This window comes from Pristiophorus japonicus, chromosome 6 (genome assembly GCF_044704955.1).
Source record: "Pristiophorus japonicus isolate sPriJap1 chromosome 6, sPriJap1.hap1, whole genome shotgun sequence".
Taxonomy (NCBI): domain Eukaryota; kingdom Metazoa; phylum Chordata; class Chondrichthyes; family Pristiophoridae; genus Pristiophorus; species Pristiophorus japonicus.
In genome coordinates this window covers 77,461,974-77,487,849 of record NC_091982.1, presented here as the reverse complement: position 1 = coordinate 77,487,849, position 25,876 = coordinate 77,461,974, and positions in this window count along the sequence as shown.

Below are 25,876 nucleotides of genomic sequence, written 5' to 3'. Positions count from 1 at the left end.
TAGCTGGTGAACCATGAGCCAATGTAGGTCAACGAGCACATGGATGATGGGTAAATGGATTTGCTGCATGTTAGGATATGTGCAGCAGAGTTTTGAATGAGCTGAAGTTCATTGAGGATGGAAGATGGGAGGCTGGCCAGAAAAACATTGGAATAGTCGAGACCAGTAATTAACACAAATGTAATGTAATCATGCTGTAGTACTAACACAGAATACACACTCATTTTAAAAAATTCACTTATTTATTGCCCATCCGTGGTTGTTCTTGAAAGGGTGGTAGTGAGCTGCCTTCGTGAACTGCTGCGGTGTTGGCGAGTGATGGGTGTGGGGGGGGAGGGGAAGAGAGAGAACATGGTGCAGGTGTAAAGGGGGTAGGGTGGAAGAAAGTGATCCACGTCTAACAGAGAGTGGGAGAATGTGATCCATCTCCCATCTGGATTATGTTCTTGCTCTCATCTCCTCCTCCTGCCAACCAGGATCACTTTGTGATATGTTCTCTACGACATCACAAACACACTTACAAGATGGCTCTACAGGAACTTGTCAGGTGATCTAGTCACATGATGCTTTTATTGTATTTACATGAGTAGATTCACTACCGTAATAGTTCACTAGGTGGAGCAGTAGTCCACTAGATGGAGCTACATATTATAATGACTTCATTAAGGAGGGAGAAGTGTAACAAAATAATCATACATAACTTGCATTCTTATACATAACAAAAGATATGGACTTATTTAGTCATATTTACAAACCAAATTTAACCACTTGTGTTCTGTTTTGAAGAGGATACCTTCGTTCTCAAACAGAACTTTCTAAACTTGGTGTCGAACATAGACTCATTCTAGGCTGAGCCTGAGGAAAGTTTTCCTCCAAGGAATGCCCTTGATCTACATTTGAACTCTTTACAACTTCAGACTGTTTGTCTGCCTGACTTGGACTCAGACTTAAATTCTGACTTTCTCTTGGACTTATTTCTAGTACATCTGATGTAAGATTGGCTATTTGTAATCTACTTGTAACAAAACTATGACTCATCAGAAATAATTGAATCATTCCAACTTTCAACTCCTACATCTGTAGGTAAAATATGCTCAATGTGAACAAATCAAACATCTTGACCAAATATGTGCGAGGATCACATATCTTCACTTCTCTACCTGGTAACAACTTTAACCATTTATGGAGATGGTTCTTCACTCTAACCTTCTGATTCAATTTCACACTTCTCTCTTACTTTACCTCTATCATGATTCTCCTTCTGTCTTAATTGTTTCTCTTCTACTGACTGTGTCAAGTTTGGCTTTAACAATGAGAACCTGATTTGTGCCTGTCATTTGAGAAACAACTCAGCTGGTGTTCGACATTTGCTTGATGAGGACACATTTTATAATTTGTACTGTGCGCTCTGCTGTGACATTTGAAGCAGGGTGGTACGGTGGATCCTTGGTATGTTTCACACCATTTCTGTTCATGAATGGTGCAAATTCTTTTGAACAAAATTGTGGCCCATTATCAGACACAATCTCTTCTGGGAGGTCATATGAACAAAATAATCTTCGCAAATTGCCTACTGTTTTACTTCTTGTTATTGTCTGCATCGGAAACACCTCAACCCACTTCGAATGGCTATCAATAGCAATGAACAATTGATATCCTTCTATCTTAGCAAAATCTATATGTAATTTTTGCCATGCCCTGGGATGTCATTTCCATGGCTAATGGTACTTTTGGTGGTTTCTTGCTTACAGATTGACATGTTGTACACTGGCTAACAATGTACTCTATGGGCTAGATTTTCCACTTTTGTGCTTATCGCCCCAAAATGGGCATTATTTCTGGCATGGGTGGTAAAAAAGTGTTTTCAGATCACTGGCTTCTTGTCCATTCTCAAAGCACCTAGTCTCCATTTTTTAAAATGGGCGTTACCGCGAGCGATATGAAATGGGCAGTAGCGTTATATCTCACTGACCTTCTGCCGTAAAGTGTCGCCATCCTTAGCAACGGCATGGCAACGCTCGATTCCCGTGATTCAGGAGGTCAAGGCTCATCATGACATGCACAGAAGAGAGAGAGGGAGCAGAGAGGGACTGAAGGCATGTATGGCAGTGGCGTATGCTTGTTTGGCTGTTGTGGGAGGCATGAGGGAGATTCACCAACAGCAAAAAGTCTACTAAGCACCAAGAACATAGTTGGCACTGAGCTTTTGTCCAACAAATAATATATAACATGGAAGGGATGGTGGCGGGCCTGGAGCTGGTAGCAAGGAACACTGGTGGCAGAGGGCTCCCAGTAGTCCTGGAGCGCAGCACTGGTGCAACACTCCCATTGCCAACCACGAGAGCCAGCAGCAACATCTTGCTTCTGGCTCGGAGCATGTTCCCACCTTGGGGCCGTCCTCTCCCGTATTCGTCTAAGCAATGGTTCGGCCGTCATCCGGCCCCCCCCCCCCAATAAAGCATCGCCTGAGGAGCTCCTCGGCCAGGCGGCTTGGAGTCAGGAGGGGAATGGGTAGAGGTGGGGAGGAAAAGCGGGGGGGTGGGGGGCGGGGGTAGGGTTGGCTTTTACAGAAATACTGATGATTTCAGACAAATGTTTGGTTTAAATGTTTTTTATTTAACAAAACTTTGTTGCACATTAGCTCAGATAGCTGCACCATTACACCCTGGTGATTCCTTAACATCAAAGGGTATAATGACACTTAGCTTCAATCAACTTAAACTTTAACTGTCACCGAGGTGCTGCCCACCATTGATGTATGACCTGCACACCCAGCAGTGTGTCAGCCTTGTAAATAACACCAACATTCTTTCAAGCAAAGTGATCATTGATGAGCTCCTGACATAAGGCTCTTGCAGCTATCATGCCACCACGGGCCCTTTCATGGTGATCTACAGGGGCGCGGGGCCATGGCTACAGCGGCAGCCTGATTGTGTGGGCCAATGTCAGCGTCTGCCTCTTCGTCCTCCTTTTTCTCTCTGTGGGGAGGTCAACTGTCAGACTCATCAGGCAATTCTTGACCCCTCCTGATAGCCAAGTTGTGCAGCATGGAGTACACCACCACGAATTGAGGTACCTACTCAGGGTGGTATTGGAGCTCGCCTCCTGAGCAGTCTAGGCATCTAAAAGCGCTGCTTAAGCACGCCAATGGTTTTCTTCACGATATTGCGAGGGCTCTGTGGCTCTCGTATCGTCTCTCGGCTTCAGTGTGGGTGTCACGCAGGGAGGGTCATCAGCCAGGTGGCGAGGCCATATGCTTTGTCACCAAGCATCCAGCATTGACCTTGTGGCTGATTGTTAATCAAGTCAGATACAGTGCTATCACGCAGTATGTGAGCATCATGGATGCTGCCCGGAAATTGAGCATTCACTGCCAGTATAATTTGCTGGTGGTCAACAACCAGTTGGACATTCAGGGAGTGGAATCCCTTGAGATTCCTGAAAACCTCTGCATCCTGAAAAGGTGCACACATCGCGATGGGCGTGCAGTCTATTGCTCCCTGAACCTTAGGGAAGTTTGCAATTCTGGAGAATCCTAGAGCCCTCTCACTCTGTCTCCCTGGTCATAGGGAAGCTGATCAAGTCACTCCTGCTTGCGTACAGGGCTTCAGTGACCTGTCTAATGCAGCGATGTGTGGCATGCTGAGAAAGTCTGCAAATATCGCCAGCTGTGACCTGAAAAGAACACAAGGCATAGAACGACAGTGCCGCGGTGACTTTGACCTCGACAGACAGTGCAGTACTGATGGTGTGGCAGGGTGCAGATCACCCCTTATCAGCTGGCATACCTCAGTGATAACCTCTTTGTGGAAGCACAGTCTCCAAAGGTAGGTGGTGACGGGCAAGTTGAGGTAAAACTGCTTCTCCCTGTACTTGCGAGGGGTGCAACGTCTGATCCCCTCATCAGTCTGGCACATCTTACATTGGGGACATAATGGTGTGGAGCGTACCTTCGGTGATCTCAAGTCTGCTGCACATAATTGGTCATCAAGAGCAGGTCCCATTGCAATAGCTCTGTTTTTCACCGATTGGTCACAAAGAATTAATGTCCCTATTCAATTCCAATCGGTCACAGTATGGTTGATGATGTTTGTACAGATGTTCACATCAACTCCATCGAACTCCAGAGTACATCTGAACTCCCGAGGTTGAAGCAGAGCAGCCTTTTAAATAATGCAACATGTGATGTAGAACATGGCGTCCATAACGCTGTGATTCGTTCCGGTTAATTCCGCTTTTTCTGGGCATTTTGTTGCGCGAGCGATATTGTGGGTGATGTTTGCGAGGTGATGAAAATGACACTGGGCGATCTCATGGCTGCTAGTTTCGGTAAATATGCTCTTTACAACAAAAAAAAATGGGCGGGCGGTATCATTGAATCTCGGCGTTAAATCAGTGTGGAAATTAACGCTGGGCGATATTATGGGCATTGATTTCGCCCATTCTGATGATTCCATCCCAAAAAAGTGGGCGGGCGGTATTATTTTGTCCCGGCGTTAAGCACATGGGGAAAGTAATGCTCGGCGATAAGTTTCTGAAAAATGCCCGTCAGTTTCCATTTTGTGGCTAAATGGGCGATATATTGGTGTTATACATCATTTCAGCAGTAACATGGGCATTAAGTGGGCGTTAAGCATGCAAGTGGAAAATCTAGCCCTATATCTTTATTTAGACCTGGCCACCATAAGTAACTGTGTGCAAAACTCTTGGTCAAGCACATTCCAAGGTGCTGGTCATGAAGATCTCCTAATAACTTGGACCTGAATTTATTTGGGATAATCACTCTTGCATCCCACATGATACAATCTTTATCCACTGATAATTCATTCCTACAAATTACGTATGGATGAATAGCTTTCTCTGATACCTGGTTTGGCCAGCCATTTACTATGTGATCATACAGCTTTGACATAACTGGGTCACATTTGGTTGCACTGCCAACCTCTTCAGCTGTGACTGGCAGCTCATCAATGTATGAAAAATAAAACAGTTCTTCCCTATTGGGTGTAACTTGGCAACCTAGACATAGCATCAGCATTACTGTGATCAGTTGATTATCTGTACTCAATGTCATATGTATATGCTGACAAAATCAAAGCCCATCCCTGCATTCAGGCTGCAGCCAAGGTTGGAACTGGGGACTTTGGATGGAGGATTTATGTCAGGGGCTTATAGCCTGTAACGATGGTAAACATATGACCATACAAGTATTTGTGGACTTTCTTGACCCCAAAAATTAATGCCAAAACTTCCCTTTCGATCTGCGCATAATTGCACTCACTGGCACTGAGAGTGCATGAAGCAAAAGCAATTGGGCTCTCCTCCCCACTATGTAGTACATGAGCGATCACTGCCCCAACTCCATACAGAGAGGTGTCACATGCCAGCTTGATCTCCTTAGATACATCATAGTAAACTAACATGGTGCTCTCTACCAACTGGCTTTTACACTTCTTGAATGCTGCTTCGAATTCTTCTGACCACTTCCAAAGGGTCTGGATTTTCAACAGCTCATTCAGTGGATATAACACTGTAGCCAAATTCAGTAGGAACTTCCCATAATAGTTCAAAACAACCAAAAATGATCAAAGTTCAGTGACATTCTTGGGAATGGGTGCATTTCTAATTGCATCCAGCTTTTCCTTGGTTGAAGGTAAACCATCTTTGTCTATTCTGTGCCCTAAGTATTCCACTGAGTTTCAAAATAACTCACACGTAAGCAGTCACTCATACTCTGCTTCTCTAACCATTTGAGCACTTCATTCAATACGTTATTATGGATTTCACTGTTTGGTGCTGGCATGAGTATGTCATCTAAATAACATACTACACCTTGGAATATGGCAGGGGCGAAAGAATCTCCAAATGGTAGACTATTACATTGATATAGGCCTAGATGAGTATTTATAGTCAAGCATGACTTGGACTCCTCATCTAGTTCAAGTTGTAAGTAGACATTTCTGAGATCTAACTTTAAGATCTGACCACCTGTCAGTGAGTTGTGAACAAATCTTTTACATTTGGTAATGTATTGGGGAGATTATCCTCTAGAACCTGGTTTACGGTTACTTTCTAATCACCACACAACCTTACCTTACCATTGGGCTTAGGTACAACAACAATGGGTGTAGCCCAATTACATAGATCTATCTTAGAGATAATGTTCTGTCTTTTAGTCTTTTGAGTTCTTGTTCAACTTTCTCCTTGCTTGTGTATGGTACGGGACGTGGCTTGCAGTAAACTAGTCGAGCATCCTTCTGTACTCTGACACTCGCCTTGAAGCCTTGGATCAGACTGCCTGTTTCACAGAACACCTTTGGATACTTCTTGATGCAAATCTCGTTTCAACACGAAAAATCTCATTCCAATCCAGCTTCAGTGATCCCAAACAATTTCTACCTAGTAAGATAGGCTTGTCTCCTGCCACTACTAAGAGAGGCAAGCTCTGAAATTGATCCTTATAGTTCACCAGTACAATGATACATCCTTTCCACAGGAATTTGCTCTCCTGAGTAGCCTCGCAGCTCTATCTTTGAATTCTCCAGTGGAAAAATCACTCAACTTGTCGAGATATACTGATTCCGGTACTACGCTCACGGATGCACCAGTGTCGATTTCCATGGGTGTCCTGGTTCCTGCAACGTCTACCTGTATGCTGATACTTCACAAATCTGTGTTAGGTACCCTTGTGCTCCTGATGGTGTGTATCTCATCATCCTGTTGCTTTTCTTCCATGCTATGTAGTCTCTGCGGATTTCTACCTCTAGCATTCAAAGTTGATTTACTCTTCAGTCGGCATGCCTTTGCAAAATGCCCAGTTTTTTTGCCGAAGTAACACCCTGCCTTCACATATGGACAACTTTGAGCAATGTGTTGTCCCAGGCCCAACTGCGTTTTTCTTTTAACCTGCAGGCAATTCACCTCGGTTGTCTGATGACTGGAAATGACTCAAAATACTTGGGAATATTGGTTAGCCATATCCATCAACATAGCTGTCTGACAAGTTAAATCAAAAGTCAAGTTAGGGGTTGTCAACAATATTCTTCTGATCGCTTAATTTTTCATCCCACAAACAAAGTGGCCACACAATGCTCAGTCCTGAAAGTTTCTGAAATGACTGTGAATGGATAGCTTTTTTAATGCTATGATCTACTCACTGATGCTTTGGTTGGTTAATGATTTCTTATTCCAAAACGATAACTTTCAGCAATTTCCAGTGGCTCAGGGCTGTCGTGCTGAATCAGCATCAGTGATGTGTCCTTTGGCTTGACGATAACAAGCAAATTTTTCAGAGTTTCATGCACCTCAGGGCCTGCTTCAGTTAGGAAAATAGCCCGTTTTCTTTCTAACACCACCCGGTTACATTTTTCATCATTGGGGACTTCGACGATACTATTTGCAGTGAAAAACATTTCTAGCCACTCCACATATGCTCCAAAAGTCTTTCGGTTGCGTTGCAACTCACCGAAGCGCCCTATTATTCCCATAGGCACAGCCATCTGGACTCTTCAGTTCAGCCAAGTGTGCTTGTAATTTACCTTGTATTTTTAGCTGTGCTGCAAAACGAAGGACCTCTCAAAGTCTCTCTGTTGGTTGGCTGAATCATGCACCAATAAAGATTTCAGCTCGGGCATCTAGAAATCCCATCCTCATGGCCAAATGTGATATATTCTTTACGTCGTCACAAACACACACTTACAAGATGGCTGTACAAGAACTTTTCAGGTCACATGATGCTTTTATTGTATTTACATGAGATGGTGCACTACCATAGTAGATCACTAGATGGAGCAGTAGTCCACTAGGTGGAGCTATATATTACACACTTCCCTCCCCTGTTCTCACCATGCTCCTCCCCCCAACAAGTTGCTGACCTTCTCCCCCAGAGTTCCTGACCTCTCCGCTCTGAGTGCGTCCCTCTTCAAGCTCCTCTGCCCCCTTGATCCACTCTCCTTCCCCTTCGATTCCCTCTCCTCTGTCCCTTTGATCGCTTCTCCTCCCTCCTTTGATCCCCTCCTTCTTTGATCCACTCTCCCCCTTCGATCCACTCTTCCCCCCCCTTCCCTTCAATCTCCCCTCCTCGCCCCCTTTTCCCGCTTTGATCCCCTCCAATCCCTTCTCCCCCTTTGATCCCCTCTCCTCTGACCCCTTCGATCCCCTCTCCTCTCTCCTCTCTCCTCCTTCGATCCCCTCTCTCTCTCCTCTCTCCTCCTTCGATCCCCTCTCCTCTCTCCTCTCTCCTCCTTCGATCCCCTCTCCTCTCTCCTCCTTCGATCCCCTCTCCTCTCTCGATCCCCTCTCCTCTCTCCCCCCCCATCTAATCCCCTGACCTTCTCCGCACGGAGCCGAGGGAAGCGTGGCAGTGCAGGCTGCAGCCGCTGCAACCTGATCGAGTGCACATGAACTGTACCAAACGGGAATGCATGCGCAGAGGGAGTCAAAAACGGCATGCAAATAATCACACTGCCCCAATAATAGATTCTAGCTGCTTCCCTGCGACTGATGCCAGGCTGACTAGCCTATAGTTTCCTGTTTTATCTCCCCACTCCTTTCTTGAATCGCAGAATTACGTTTGCTAACTTCCAATCCACAATGACCGTTCCAGAATCTAGGGAGTTCTGGAAGATCAAAAACAATGCTTCAACTATCTTTGTAGCCACCTCTTAAAACCCTAGGATGTATGCCATCAGGTCCAGGGGATTTGTCGGTTTTTAATCCCATTAATTTCTCCAGTACTATTTCTTTACTAATATTAATTTCTTTAACTTCCTCATTCTCATCAGGCTCTTGGTTCTCCACTATTTCCAGAATGTTTTGTGTCTTCTACCGTGAAGACAGATATAAAACCCAGAATTTCCCTTACTTTCGTGAATCAGGTCAGAACTGCATTTTTAACATCCCGCTCCTCAGAGCAACTTTCAGTTAGTGGTGCCTATTAAGGCAGGCCTGTGCTTTACCCAGCCCTATTAAATGGTATGGGTCCGATGATGTCATTGATGATTCATTTCCGTTAAAAGAGATGGAGGTTCTAGCCACATCTCTTAACTGCTTCACAAGTTGGAGGCCTTCTTTCTTTTGTTGTTTTATACCTTGAACATCTTTTTCTTTTAGTTGAATCTCTTACTTGCAATTCTTTTAAATCGTGGATCACTTTGGCGTCCTGCCTCATTAATTCCTTATCTCTCCGGGCACAATAAAATGTGCTGAATGCCAAGAGACCGTTTGCCCTTTTTGGCCTTAACTCTCCTTGATCTACTTTCTCCTGAATAAATGCCACAAGCTCCCCAAAGGACGCATGTTGGCACTTACAGAAGTACGGGGTGCCTGTGTCTGTAATTCTTCTATGTTCTTTATGGGTACCTTTTTGGATAACTTCTCCTGATAAACTATCTCAACATTTCTTTTTGTTGGCTTTCTGTTCATGACTGATCCCTTCATCCTACGTCTTTTGAATTTAACTACTGGTAGGTCCCCACTTAAACAGTTCCAACTATCGAGATGACAGCTCCTTAAGATGCAACTTCTCCCGATCCGTTTAACCGTTTATGGTTTACACTACGCAACACAGGTTAGATTCGCAACTCCCGAAATTTCCAATTGTTCAAAAGAATAATCAAGAGCTGTCTCTCCAGATCCCAGACAAGCCCCCAATTTTGTAAGATTTCTAAATCTCTAGCATTTAATTCACAGTAAGACTGATTCTTTTAAAACAATTTAAAATAGTTTATTAAACACACACACATGCACATCTATCAGCAGTCGTCAGCTATCCTACGAATCGACTTAGTTACAACAGATACAATGTTACAATAATGATTTATAAAAAGGTATACGTCACTTTCCTCTGGCTGGCTGAGCACACGGCCTGCTGTTTCGGCTGGTTTTGAGAGGACGGTTTGCCGTGTGTTCAGGAGAGAAGAAGAGAGAAGAGAGTGAGCAAGCTGCTTGCGTTTTTATATCCCTTAAGTCCATTGTTTCTCAGAAAGCCCCAGGATTGAGTCTTGGTTCCAGGGGCAGTTCCTTATTGGCTCTCTTCACACATGTGTCTATCTGGAGGACCCGGTCCCATCGCTTGATTAGGTTAATTGCTTTCCAATTAAGACAATATACAAACAGAACATGCTGGAAGTCTGTGAGCATCCATTTTGTTTCAACACTGCAGCCTTTCCGTATAATCTACACTTTTAACACTTATATATAAATACAGAATCAATTTTGTCATTACTAAACACTTTTATTCTTACATTAACCAATTATGTCAACTTTGCCACTGATGGAGTCAGTGTTACTGAGCGGGCGTTCGGCTTTGTGGCTCTGCCAACTGCACACATGTGGTCATCAAGCCATCCCCTCATCACCCAGAAGTGTTTGTGAACCGCAAGGGCTTCCACTCTGTTGGGGTAGAAGGAAGACTTCTCTTCCTCGAGGTGGACTCGCTGATTTAAGGAATCGACACCTGCCCATATTGTATAGCGACGAAACCTCGGTTAACCGGTTTTATTCGAACATGCTCGGGAAATGTTCCGATGAACACTTCCCAGAACAGTTTGCAATGACAGTTATACATATTCTGAGGGGTGCAACCCTCCTACAAAATCATCGATTGGTCTACTGCTATCAGCGAAGTTACATTGATTTGTTGATTCTTATCAGACTAGCTCTGAGTGGTTCTTCCCCACCTGTCCATCTCTCATCACATGTCACCCTTCTGGAATGTGTTATTCAATGGTGTCACTTTGCCTCTGTTTCTCATGATGCGTGAAGTAACTTTGCTTCCCAGAGTTTGATATCTTGTTCCCAAAACACCTTCTTTCTTATCCTGTTCCCAAGAGAACTTCAGTCATAATGTCCTAGTTTCTCATGAGATACAGATGCTATTTACAATCTATGTTCCCAAACAGCTTACTCTCTACTTAGCAAATGTTGTTCTTCTCTGAATGTGTTGTTTCCATTGTTGGTTACTTATGATGGTTCATTAACCATCAGGCTTTGCAACATAGCAAGATTTTCTGCTTCCCCTTCTTAAAACCCATTCAAGCAAGTGTATAAGCATGCTTTACATACATAAGCGAGTTTTACATACAATTACAATCGCTATAGAGACAGAGGAACTCCCGATTCTTCAGAACCCCCTAATTCCATTATGCTTCTTACTCAAGTGTACTTTTTACCCCCTTACACACTCCCTCAATGTGCAACTCATCTACAACAACAACAACAACAATTTGTGTTTATATCGGGCCTTTAACATCGTGAAATGTCCTAAGGCGCTTCACAGGAGTATTATGCAATAAAAATTTGACACCGAGCGGCATAAGTAGAAATTAGCACAGGTGATCAAAAGCTTGGTCAAAGAGCTATGTTTTAAGGAGCGTCTTGAAGGAGGAAAGTGAGGTAGAAAGCCGGAGAGGTTTAGGCAGGGAGTTCCAGAGCTTGGGGGCTAGGCAACAGAAGGCTCGGCTCAATAGTTGAGCGATTATAATCAGGAATGCTCAGGAGAGCAGAATTAGGAGTGCAGACATCTCGGGGGATTGTAGGGCTGGTGGAGATTACAGAGATAGGGAGAGGCAAGGCCATGGAGGGATTTGAAAATAAGGGTGAGAATTTTGAAATCGAGGTGTTGCTTAACCGGAAGCCAATGTAGGTCAGCGAGCACAAAGGTGATGGGTGAGCGGGACTTGGTGTGAGTTAGGACATGGCCAGCCGAGTTTTGGATCATCTCTAGCTTATGTTGGGTAGAATGTGGGAGGCCAGCCAGGAGTGCATTGGAATAGTCAAGTCTAGAGGTAACAAAGGCATGGCCGAGGGCTTCAACAGCGGATGAGCTGAGGCAAGGGCGGAGACGGGTGATGTTACAGAAGTGGAAATAGGCGGTCTTAGTTATACTGCAGATATGTGGCCAAAAGCTAATTTCAGGGTCAAAAATGACACCAAGGTTGCGAACAGACAGAAGTTGAGGAGAGGGATGGAGTCCGTGGCTAGGGAACACAGTTTGTAGCGGGGACCAAAAGCAATGGCTTTGGTCTTCCAAATATTCAACTGGAGACAATACTGTACCTTGATTGGCTGCCCAAAGCCATGTGACTCCAGCTCCAGCTAATGTCCGTCCAGACGTGCACGTGCTCCGATGCACAGTGAGTGGAGGCCTCAGGACCAGGATCACTCGTGGGCGCAGCAGGAACAGGTAAGTGTGGATCGTTTTTCCCTTTTTTAGTCGTTCACCTGTGGGAAGACCTCGAGCGGGATTTCTAGGTCATAGAGAGAGAGGGATGGATGGATGTGGTGACCGGCACATCAGGATGAAGGCGAGTGTGGCTTTGCACTCACCTTTCCTGATCTCATGAGATAATTGAAGCGCTTCCGGCACTGCACCCAGGTCCTCCTCACCACATCCCTGCTGTACATATAGGTACCAACGATGTAGGTAAAAAACGGGATGAGGTCCTACAAGCTGAATTTAGGGAACTAGGAGTTAAATTAAAAATTAGGACCTCAAAGATAGTAATCTCAGGATTGCTACCAGTGCCATGTGCTAGTCAGAATAGGAATAGCAGGATAGTTCAGATGAATACGTGGCTTGAGGAATGGTGCAAGGGGGAGGGTTTCAAATTCCGGGAACATTGGAACCGGTTCTGGGGGAGGTGGGACCAGTACAAATCGGACAGTCTGCACCTGGGCAGAACAGGCATGGACTGACGAATGATACTTAAAGGGTTGACTGTGGATAGGCAATGGCAGACATTTAAAGAACACATGGATGAACTACAACAATTGTACATCCCTGTTTGGTGTAAAAATAAAATGGGGAAGGTGGCTCAACCGTGGCTAACAAGGGAATTTAGGGATAGTGTTAAATCCAAGGAAAAGGCATATAAATTGGCCAGAAAAAGCAGCAAACCTGAGGACTGGGAGAAATTTAGAATTCAGCGGAGGAGGACTAAGGGTTTAATTAGGAGGGGGAAAATAGAGTATAAGAGAAAGCTTGCAGGGAACATAAAAACTGACTGCAAAAGCTTCCATAGATATGTGAAGAGAAAAAGATTAGTGAAGACTAATGCAGGTCCCTTGCAGTCAGAATCAGGTGAATTCATAATGGGGACCAATTGAACAAATACTTTGGTTCTGTCTTCACTAAGGAAGACACAAATAACCTCCCGAAAATACTAGGGGACCGAGGGTCTATTGAGAAAGAGGAACTGAGGGAACTGAGGGAAATCCTTATTAGTCAGGAAATGGTGTTAGGGAAATTGATGGGATTGAAGGCCGATAAATCCCCAGGACCTGATAGTCTGCATCCCAGAGTACTTAAGGAAGTGGCCCTAGAAATAGTAGATGCATTGTTGGTCCTTTTCCAACATTCCATGGACTCTGGATCAGTTCCTATGGATTGGAGGGTAGCTAATGTAACCTCATTTTTGTAAAAAAGGATGGAGAGAGAAAACGGGGAATTATAGACCGGTTAGCCTGACATCGGTAGTGGGGAAAATACTGGAATCAATTATTAAAGATGTAATAGCAGAGCATTTGGAAAGTAGTGACAGGATCGATCCAAGTCAGCATGGATTTATGAAAGGGAAATCATGCTTGACAAATCTTCTTGAATTTTTTGAGGATGCAACTAGTACAGTGGATAAGGGAGAACCAGTGGATGTGGTGTATTTGCACTTTCAAAAGGCTTTTGACTAGGTCCCACACAAGAGATTAGTGTGCAAATTTAAGGCACATGGTGTTATGTCTCAAATTACGCAATGTGACTGAGTACTGTAAACGTGAGCAAGTGTGACCTAACTTTCTTTATTCTGACTCCAGAGTGCTGGCACAGCATGGGAGACCTGCTTATATGCAGTGCTCCCAAGGGATGCTGGGATCCCTTGGGACTCCAACAGATGCACCCTCTGGTGGCGGTAGAATGCTGGTTACAAAGTGTTGCATACATAACATCACCCCCTCCCAAAGTCAATAGTCTACTTATTTACAGGGTGAGACGATCTGGGGCTTTCCGCTTCCTAGCCGATCGTCACGGTACAAACACAGGTGAGTTGGTTGGGCCTTTGCTGGGCTGCTGCACAGCTGACCTTGCAGGGCTGATGGGGATGATGAGTCCAGCTTCGTGGTCAACCGTGATGCTGGTTGCCACTTGTGTGTGTATCGGAGGGTCGAAATTGGTGGTGTCCTCTTCCGGTTGCTCGTGGCTGTCTGTGAATCGCAGTTTCGTTTGGTCCAAATGCTTTCTGCAAGTTAGTCCTGTTGTGTATGGAGTCAGACTGAATACTGTGAGTTCAAAGTAATGTGTGACCTTAATCTTTTATTGCAGGTCTCCAGAATGCCTCTCCAACCTGTGAAGCCTTCTTAAATACCTGTGCTCCCAAGGGATTATGGTATCCCTTGGGACTCCAGGGAATGAGCCCTCTGGTGGCTGTACAGAGTAAATACAAGTCCATATATATAACAACATTCCCCCGCAAAGTCAATAGTGTAACTATTTACAATGTGAGGCGATCTGGGGCCCTTCTTGCCCTGGTTGATCGTCTTGGTGTGAAAGCTGGTGTTGTTGAATCATTTTTTGGGCCCTCGCTGGGCTGCTGTGCAGCTGGCCTTGCTGGGCTGCCTGGTGTGTTGGGCCCTGCAGGGCTGCTGTGGAAGATGGGTTCTGCTTCGTGGTCAACCGTGGTGCCGGTTGCCACTGGTGTGTGTGTTGGGGGATCAAAAAAGGTAGGGTCCAAGTTGGGTTGCTCAGGATAGTCCGTGAATCTGAGTTTGATTTGGTCCAAGTGTTTCCATTTGAAAGTTTGACCCGAAACACCCTGCTCCCCTCTTTGGCCACGACTGTGCCGGGAAGCCGCTTGGGACCTTGTCCATAATTTAAAACAAATACAGGATCATTGATTTCAATCTCACGTGACACATTTGCGCTATCATGGTATGTACTTTGTTGAAGCCGCCTCCTCAATACTTGTTCATGTAGATCAGGGTGAACTAACGAGAGCCTTGACTTAAGTGCTCTTTTCATGAGCAGTTCAGCAAGTGGGATCCCAGTGAGTGAGTGGGTCTCGTGCGGTAGCTAAGGGCCCGGGATAGGTGAGTCTACAGTGAGCCTTCAGTTACCCTCTTCAAGCCTTGCTTGAAGGTTTGCACTGCTCTCTCTGCCTGGCCATTGGACGCTGGTTTAAACGGGGCAGATGTGACATGTTTGATCTGGTTACGGGTCATGAATTCTTTGAACTCAGCACTGGTAAAACATGGCTCATTGTCGCTCACCAGGACATCGGGTAAGCCGTGTGTGGCAAACATGACTCGCAGGCTTTCAGTGGTAGCAACGGACATGCTAGCCGACATTATCTCACATTCAATCCACTTGGAGTACGCGTCTACAACCACAAGGAACATTTTACCCAAGAACGGGCCTGCACGTGCACCCTAGACCACGGTTTGGAGGCCAAGACCATAAACTTAGCGGCACCTCCCTGGGTACATTGCTTAACTGCGAGTGTGTATTACATCTGTGAATGCAGGAGTCTAAGTCCGCATTGATACCGGGCCACCACACGTGGGATCTGGCTATCGCTTTCATCATTACGATGCCTGGATGGATACTGTGGAGGTCATTGATGAAGGTGTCTCTGCCCTTCTTGGGGACCACTATTCAATTGCCCCACAGAAGGCAGTCTGCCTGTATAGACATTTCATCTTTGCGCCACTGGAACAGCTTTATCTCTTCCTGCAGTTCCACTGGGACACTGGACCAGCTCCTGTGAAGCACACAGCTTTTGACTAGAGATAATAAGGGGTCCTGGCTTGTCCAGGTTTTGATCTGCCGGGCAGTGATGGGTGATTGCTCACTCTCCAATGCTTCCATAACCATGGCTAAATCTGCGGGCTGCGCCATTTCCACTCCCTTGGTGGGCAATGGCAGCCTACTGAGAGCTTCGGCGCATTTTTCTGTGCCTGGCCTGTGGCGGATGGCGTAGTTGTATGCGGACAACGTGAGTGCCCATTTCTGGATGCGGGCCGATGCGTTGGTATTTATCCCTTTACTCTTGGAAAACAGGGACATAAGTGGCTTATGGTCAGTTTCCAACTCGAATTTTAGCCCAAACAGGTCTTTACCCCATAGACACACGCTAACGCTTCTTTTTCAATCATACTGTAAGCTCTCTCAGCCTTAGACAGACTCCTGGATGCATAAGCAACCGATTGCAGTTTCCTGAAATCATTAGCTTGTTGCAATACACACCCGACACCATATGTTGACGCATCACATGCTAGTACCAAACGCTTACATGGATCATACAACACAAGCAATTTGTTTGAGCATAACAATTTTCTCGCTTTTACAAAGGCATTTTCTTGGCTTTTGCCCCAAACCCATTCGCCTCCTTTTCATAGTAAGACATGCAGTGGTTCTAGCAGTGTGCTGAGACCCGGTAAGAAGTTACCAAAGTAGTTCAGGAGTCCCAGAAACGACCACAGCTCCGTCACGTTCTGTGATCTCGCTGCGTTCTCGATTGCCTCCGTCTTTGCAATCCACCGCAATCTTCCTTCCCAGGAACTCCACTTCAGATGCCAGGAAAACGCACTTCGAGCATTTTAACCTGAGCCCCACGCAGTTGAGTCGACTAAGAACCTCCTCTAGGTTCTGCAGATGCTCGACTGTGTTCCGACCTGTGACCAAGATGTCGTCCTGGAAGACCACGGTGTGCGGGACCGACTTCAGTAAACTTTCCATGTTTCTCTGGACTATCGCCGCCGCTGATCGGATTCTAAACGGGCATCTGTTATAAACAAAAAGACCTTTGTGTGTGTTGATGCAGGTGAGGGCCTTCGATGATTCCTCCAGTTCCTGCGTCATGTAGACTGAAGTCAGATCCAGCTTCGTGAACGCCTTTCCTCCTGGCAGCGTTACAAAGAGGTCATAGGCTTTTGGTAGTGGGTATTGATCCTGCAGGGAGAAACGATTGATAGTTACTTTGTAATTGCCACAGATTCTGACGGTGCCGTCTCCCTTGAGGACTGGGACAATAGGACTGGCCCACTCGCTGAACTCGATCGGTGAAATGATGCCCTCTCATTGCAGCCGGTCTAGCTCAATCTCTACCCTTTCTCTCATCATGTACGGTACTGCTCTCACCTTCTGATGGATGGGTCGCACCCCCGGAATTAGGTGGATCTGCACTTTTGCTCCTTGGAATTTCCCGATGCCTGGTTCGAACAGCGAAGGAAATTTGCTTAAGACCTGGGCACATGAAGTGTCATCAGCGGGCGATAACGCTCAGACGTCGTCCCAGTTCCAGCGTATCTTTCCCAGCCAGCTCCTGCCGAGTAGCGTGGGACCATTGCCCTCTACCACCCAGAGTGGTAGCTTGTGCACCGCTTCATCGTAGGAGACCTTTACGGTAGCACTACCGATTACAGGAATCAGTTCTTTTGTGTATGTTCTTAGTTTCATGCGAATTGGAGTTAAGGCTGGTCTTGAGGCCTTGTTGCACCACAACCTTTCGAAAGTCTTTTTGCCCATGATGGACTGGCTCGCGCCTGTGTCCAGCTCCATTGACACCAGGAGTCCATTTAGTTCAACATTCAGCATTATCAGGGGACAATTCGTCGTGAATGTGTGTACCCCATGTACCTCTGCCTCCTCTATCTGAGGCTCCGTTTCGTCATGATCCTCCTCTGCAACATGGTGGTTTGCAGGTTTAACAGGCTTAGCAGCTCGCCTGCACACTTGTTGGAGGTGTCCCATTGTTCCACAGCCCTTGCAAATGTATCCTTTGAATCGGCATGAATGGAAACAATGATCACCCCTGCAGCGCCAACAAGGTGTTAATGGCCTTGCATTCATCACCCTTATTGGTGGACTCTGAGACATCTGTGGACGTGTTTGTGACCTGCCCTATACGTTACGATTCGAAAACAACATCAAGTTGTTCACAGTACTTGTAGCAGCACTTGTGTGCTGAGAGATTTGCTTAGTATTGTCACTGGTGGCAATGAACGCCTGGGCTATCGCTATGGCCTTACTCAAGGTTGGGGTCTCTACAGTCAAAAGTTTGCGAAGTATGGTTTCGTGGCCAATGCCAAGTACGAAAAAGTCCCTGAGCATGTGCTCCAATTGTCCTTCAAATTTGCAATGTCCAGCAAGGCGTCTTAGCTCGGCGACATAACTCGCTACTTCCTGGCCTTCAGACCTTTTGTAGGTGTAGAACCGGTACCTCGCCATCAGAAAATTTTCCTTCGGGTTCAAATGCTCTCAGACCATTGTGCACAAATTGTTGTACGATTTCTCCTTCTGGTTTCGCTGGAGAGAGCAGATTCTTCATGAAGCCATACGTTGGTGCCCCACAGACGGTGAGGAGGATCGCCCTTCGTTTGGCAGCGCTCTCTTCCCCATCTAGCTTGTTGGCCACGAAGTATTGGTCGAGTCACTCCAAAAAAGTTTCCCAATCATCTCCCTCCGAAAACTTCTCCAGGATGCCCACTGTTCTCTGCATCTTTGGGTTCGCCATCTGTACCTCGTCGCCAGTTGTTATGTATGGAGAAAGAGTCAGACTAAATACAGTGAGCTCAAAGTAACATGTGACCTTAGTCTTTTATTGCAGGTCTCCAGAGTGCTTCTCCAATCTGTGAAGCCTTCTTAAATACCTGTGCTCCCAAGAGATTATGGGATCCCTTGGGACTCTGGGGAATGAGCCCTCTGGTGGCTGTACAGAGTAAATACAAGTCCACATATATAACAAGTCCATTTGCAAGTTTGACCTCAAACATCGTACTCCCTTCTTTGGCTACAACAGTGCCAGCAAGCCATTTGGGACCATGTCCATAGTTGAGTACAAATACAAGGTCATTTACTTCAATATCGCGTGACAAATTTGCACGATCATGGTACATGCTTTGTTGATGCCTCCTGCCCTCAACATGATCATCGAGATCAGGGTGGATAAGAGAGAGCCTTGTTTTGAGTGCCCTTTTCATCAGCAGTTCGGCAGGGGGAACCCCGGTGAGCGAGTTGGGTCTTGTGCGGTAGCTGAGCAGGACTCGGGACAGGTGGGTTTGCAGGGAGCATTCCAACACGTGTTTCAAGCTTTGTTTGCTGGTTTGGACTGCCCATTCTGCCTGGCCATTAGATACGGGTTTGACGGGGCAGATGTGACGTGCTTGCTCCCATTGCGGGTCATGAATTCCTTGAATTGAGCGCTGGTGAAGCACGGCCCATTATTGCTGACTAGAACATCAGGCAGGCCGTTCATGGCAAACATGGCTCATAGGTTTTTGATGGTGACAGTGGACATGCCTAGAAACAGGCCAGTGAAGTCAACGTGGATCCTAGACCACGGTTTGGAGGGTCATGACCACAAACTTAGTGGTGCCTCCCTGGGTGCATTGCTCAGTTGAGAGCAAGTGTTGCATTGGCGCACGCAAGTTTCCAAATCTGAGTCGATGCCAGGCCACCACACATGGGATCTGGCTATAGATTTCATCATTAATATGCCTGGGTGGGTACTGTGTAGGTCGCGTATGAACGTTTACCTGCCTTTTTTAGGCAAAACCTCATGATTACCCCACAAAAGACAGTCCGCCTGTATGGACATTTCATCTTTGCGCCACTGGAACGGCTTGATCTCTTCATGCATCTCTACTGGGACGCTGGACCAGCTCCAATGGAGGACACAGTTTTTTACAAGGGACAGTAAAGGATCCTGTCTGATCCAGGTCCTGATTTGGTGGGTGACTTTTCGTTTTCAAATGCATCCATCACCAAGAGCAAGTCTGCAGGCTGTGCCATTTCTACCCCGGTGGTAGGCAATGGTAGCCAACTGAGAGCACCAGCGCAGTTCTCTGTGCCTGACATGTGGTGAATTGCATAATTATATGCAGACAGCGTGAGAGCCCATCTTTGGATGCGAGCAGAGGCATTGGTATTAATACCTTTGCTTTCTGAGAAAACGATATGAGCGGCTTATCGTCAGTTTCCAACTCAAACTTAAGCCCAAACAGATACTGGTGCATTTTTTTCACCCCGTTAACGCATGCCAGAGCTTTTTTTTCAATTATGCTGTTGGCCCTTTCGGCCTTGGACAAACTCCTGGACGCATAAGCGACTGGTTGCAATGTTCCCGATTCGTTTGCTTGTTGTAATACACACCTGACCCCGTACAAAGACGCATCGCAAGCTAGCACTAAATGTTTACATGGATCATACAGAACAAGCAATTTGTTGGAACATAACATATTTGTGGCTTTCTCAAAAGCAGTTTCTTGTGATTTCCCCCATACCCAGTCATCTCCCTTGCATTGTAACACATGTAGAGGTTCTAGCAAGGTGCTTAACCCGGGTAGGAAATTCCCAAAATAATTGAGGAGTCCCAGGAACGACCGCAGCTCCGTCACGTTCTGTGGTCTCGGCGCGTTCTTGATGGCCTCCGTCTTGCCGTCGGTGGGTCTGATGCCGTCTGCCACAATTCTTCTCCCTAAGTACTCGACCTCTGGTGCCAGGAAAATACACTTCGAGCGTTTCAACCTGAGTCCCACACGATCTAGCCGACTCAGAACCTCTTCCAGGTTCTGCAAGTGTTCGATGGTGTCCCGATCTGTAATCAATATGTCGTCCTGGAAAACCACGGTGCATGGAACCGACTTTAGCAGACTGTTAGCGCGAATGAATCCTGGAAGAATCAATCGTCACTCGGGTTGGTTCCAAACGTCAAAACGGTTTTATTTACGCCAGCGGGGAGAAAGCGTCTGGGTAACACCAGGCATTCCTCTCCACTGAACAAAGAAATTCACCGTTACTTATGTGTTTTACAACAGTTTACAACAGTTACTCAGCCTATTTCGGCTGGACACAATCCAATCATAACGATTATAGATTACATACAGGTTTATTTGGGCCAATGGGGACTGCGTGATCACTTCATGTTCAGCTAGGGGGTTATTCATGGTCTCGTGATGTTTTCCAGGCCCCCCTTTATCTACTGTCCTTGGGTTCTGTGTGCGCATAACCTCCTTATTTTAACAGTGTTACAGGAGTACCATTGTTTAGCATTTTACCAGGACTTCTTGTCTGGGGGCTCTGGAGGTTGTTGATTAGAGACATTCTGCTGAACGTGCCTTTCTGTATGTTCCTGTGTGAGAAAATGCAGTTATGTCAGTTAACTAGGAATGTAGTCAAGTTGGCTAGCTAAGTTCCCCTAATGCTTTGCGGAATCTCTGGCAGCCATTTTATATGTACCTTGCAGGTGCCTTTGCCTTAGGAAATGATCTCCAACAATCCCCCCTTTCGGTAAGGGACTAGTCCTAGTCCCTTTAACCGCCACTATTTTTTACCCCATTTATTGTTTTATGTACCACCCGGTACTCCCTGCCTCAACGTGCTGACCAGTCACGTGGTTTCAGGAGTTCCGGTTGCTAAGATCAAATTGATATCGTTCAAATTACCCTGTCCTTCTGATAGACAGATCTCCTTGTTTACTTGAGCTCTGGTTCTGATTCTCCTTTGTCGTGCATAATGCCTGCAGGATCGACATGCCATAACACCCCATGTTAGTGCCAAGACCAGCTGTACCCCGACCAGTATGTGTGATATGATTCGAAATCTTTGTCTGTAATTGGTGGTAGAGCTTGACAGACTGACTCACTCTGAGTCTTAATTCCCTCAATACCTCGGCTAAGTGTGGGACAGGGGTCTGCTCTGGCTCGTCATAATCCTGCAGGTGATCATGGAACTGATCGGTGACGTTAATGATTTCGGTACCTCGGCATCGGGATAATGCGGGCTTGTCCTATAGTAATGGGTCATAGAGGCGTAGAGCAAAAGTTTGGCTGTGGGATGTGGCAGTGTAGGCCAGTGTACTGATAAGAGCGTTCCGTGGTAGAGACACAGTACTTCCCTTTGCCTCTGTAACCTGCTCTGGCAAAATGTGTGGGGGCAGGTACGATTTCCAATACGCATCCATCGGTTCGATTGAACCCACACTCGTCTAATTCTCCTTGTCCCACCGGGTGAGGACACACCGTAACGTCACCCCTCTGCTTGCATTCCATCAGGGAGATCCCATAGAGTGTGTTGTCTCTACGGACAGCAGAGATTGCGGTCGGATAGTAACGGAGGGAGGTGTTTTCCCATATGATCCCGATATTCTCCAGTTGATAAGGGGGAAACGGCCCTGAGTCTTGTGTGACTATAGGGAACACCAGGACTATTCCCACTCCAGCAGCTTTGCCCATTGGGCAGTTTGGGATCACTGGGTATACTCTGGTCAGTCCCTTCAGAGTGCAGTTATCCAGTGTCCCCTTCAGTTTGGCCAACTGAGGCAGATGTGGGCTGTCTATCCAGTCTGCTATCTCCCCCGTTTGGATCTGATCAAGGTTGTGTCGTATTTGCTCCACCATCCATAAGCCATAAGTATGACAGAGTTGTCCCTTTAAGTTGTTCCACCTTTTCGTTTAGCCCTTGTATATCCAGTGAGTTTACTATGGAGGTTCCGGTGTTAAAACCAGTAGCAGCATCATTAACTATTCCCCTCTTGGTCCTATGAACTTGCTCCTGTCCTCGGAATCGACTGGCGCCCATAGCATCGGCAGCCTGCTGCATTACAACCTTAATTAATACACTATACATATTTCTTGCTTGTTTCGTACAATATTCCGGCATTCGTATGCCTGAGATATTGATCAGAACAGGCACAATTTCATGCTTAACATTATCATATAGCCATGCGTTAAAATAAGTTCTGTCCTTGCTCCAGTCTTTGGCTGCTGGGATGCATATTCCATCAGTTAAATTAAACAAAACCCCATAGTTCATGTAGTTGTGTCTTTCCTGCGTGTGCTGTATCTCTCGTAGTCCGTTTGTATTAACCAGTGCTTGCGTGGGTTTCCAGTATCCTGAGTCTCCAGAGTCGAAGTAGCCGCTGCGGTCCCATCTCGGTGAGTGTTTTATCTGCAAATTTTAAACAGATAGCCTGGTCGTCAACAGGTGTTAGGTTCTGGTCTACTCATCTTTTATCCATGTCGAGGTCACTCTGTGAAATCGGAGGTAAGGGTTAGGTTATCCATATTCTTTATAGTCGTGCCATCTCTATCATATCCAAACTCCAATCAACTCCACTATTCCTCTAAAAAGTCCATCTGTTGTACCTTTATATTCTTTCCGCTGGGACCAGTGCTTCCATCGACCCCTACCTTTCATATTCATGCAAGCACACGAATCTCCACTAATTAATACCTCATATGGTCCGCTCCACCTAGGTGTGAACCCTGGTTTCCCTGCTACCTCGTTAACCATTATCTTCGCGCCCGCCTCGGGGATTATAGCCGAGGCGGTTATCACACCACCTTCGTCCTCATTCTGACTTTCCCAGACCTCGTGTTGCATACCTTTCAACTGCTCACTCAATTCCCTCACATATTTTCTGATTCTGTCTCGTAGGGGGCCTAAGTCGGCTCCTCCTTTCACTATTCCTTCTGGTAACCTCATTGCCTCACACAAGGCGGTTTTAAGGGTCCGATTCATTCTCTCTACCATCCCTGAATTCACGGTTGATATGGGATGTGAAACTTCTGCTTAATGCCGAATATTCTACAAGTTTCTTTCATCACTTGACCCATGAAATGAGTCCCTTGATCCGAGTCAATCATATGGTATTAGGACTGCCTCCCATTTAGCATTTCCACCAGTGTGTGTTTTGTGTGCAGTATTATTTCTCCTGTCATTACGACAGGCTCACTAATTTTGACTGCCCAAGTGACACAATCCAGTGCGGCCACACATCTGGACAGACCGGCTGCCACTGGTGATTGCTGTGTCGAGTAGTAAGCTACGGGTCTCATCCTATTCCCATGCATGTGTGTCACCACGGCTCCAGAGAAGCCTCCCTGGTTCTCACAATATACATGGAACGGGAGAGCCATGTTCGGGAGTCCCAGCCCTGGAGGTGACATTAGGGCTTCCTTCAGATTATCGTATGCTGCTTCTTGTTCGGGGTCCCATCTATAGTTTCTAAGGATGGTCTTCCCCCTTTCACTAGCCGCTGTATTGGTTCTGCAATTGCTGCGGTTAGGTACAAAATTCCTGCAATAGTTAAAGAGCCCCAGTATCTTACACACCCCTCGGACTGTTTTTGGTCGGGGCATTATCCTAATGGCCTCCTTCCTGTCATTGGACATGGTCTTAGTTCCTTAGGCTATTTCATGTACCAGGTACTGTACCACAGCTTGTCTGATTTGTGCCTTTTTGGGATTTACTTTAAATCCTGCTTTCCGTTATCTCAAATGTCTTTTCCATAACAGAACAGGTGTATTGTATGGGGTTAATCACATACTGTTAATTATGATATTTAGTCATTCACAGTGTGTCTCTGCTCCATGCTTCGTGGATTGTTGTTATATAGAGAGAGAGAGAAAGCAACCTTGAGACGCACACCAGCTTGTTATGAGACGGTCCGCGGCTCGAGATCTCATGCTTTGTGGACAAGCACCTGGGGCCTTACAGATTAGGAGTTGGCCATAAGCCACATGCACCCAGGTTTTGTTCAATAGTATGTTTATTTGATAGTATAAAGGTACAGCACTGTCCCGTAGCTCTTTGAACTTCACCTTGGACCGTGATTTGCGAGTGGTGCCGGGACCCCCAATGCTCCAGACCAGCCGTCGCTTGTGGAGTTCCTGACGGGCTGAAGGCCGTGAACGTTGTTGCATCTTATCATACTTCTCTTTTCTTCGTAAACTGTATTATTGATGTTTCTTTTCTCTCAGTAAACGGTGTTTTATTCTTTACTTCATTTGTCTTGTCTCTTATTTAACATTCATCCAGATCCCGAACCTGGGTCTATTATTATTGATCCAAAACATTTTGGCATCACGAACAGGATCTGGTAAAATGTTGAAGAGAAAAGACAAGAAGCAGTCTCCTCCTGCAGGAGAGAAGTATAGAATACCAGGGTGGGGCACGAGGGATGAGGGTTTTGGCTCTCTCGCCAAGGTGCTAGCCCGGTTTGGACCCCCGCAACATGGGGATACGCCGTTATTGGAACAGAGCAAAGATAGAGCCATACCCCACGCGGTACTGTCTCTCCTGGTGGAAGCGGGCTTCCCACAGGAGAAAAATAGTCCCCCACAAATGGGATGGATTTTGTTGATAGCCTTAAGGGCGATGTGTAAACAACTTAAGAAAAGTGAGGCAGAAAACCTACAGTTAAAAACAGCTGTTAAGGTTTTGGAAAGTCAAAGCTTGACCCTGACTGAAGCAGTCCGCACTGCACAAGAGCGAGCGGACAAGGTCAATGAACAATCAGAAACTTTAATATGTCATCTGGCGACAGTACAAAATAAAAAGAAAGCTAGACGACGGAAATTACAGCTGGATTTGAAATATATCTTTTGTATTTGCTGCAGCATGTGGTATAGGCTTGCTCAATTAGATCCCAGTGAGTGTTTAAAAGCCCATGTGGGGAATGTATATAAGCTGGAAAAAATGGAGATGGGGGGGGGGAACGGGAGGAAACTAAAGACCCTCCCCCATAGGCTCTGAGCACGGAAGCTCGACCCCTTATGACAAATAAGACGAAACAGCAAGATGGGGAACAGCCGGTAACCACGGGAGGGGTGCGTAATTTCACCATTAGTGAGTTACAAGAAATGGTTACTATAGGGATCCGGCAAAAATATCCCTCTGCCGTTGATTGGGAAGGGGAGGTAAAACCTTGTAATACTATGGCAGAGGGTGCGATACAGTTGTGCAACATGGCAACACAGGGAGGAATATATCACCAACCATATGGGGGTGCCAGATCAGGAGCTCTTTACGGCAGGATTGCGGAGCAGGCTGATGAAGAGTGGCCCTCCTATGATGAGGGGTGTGCTACTCGCATTATTGGGACCA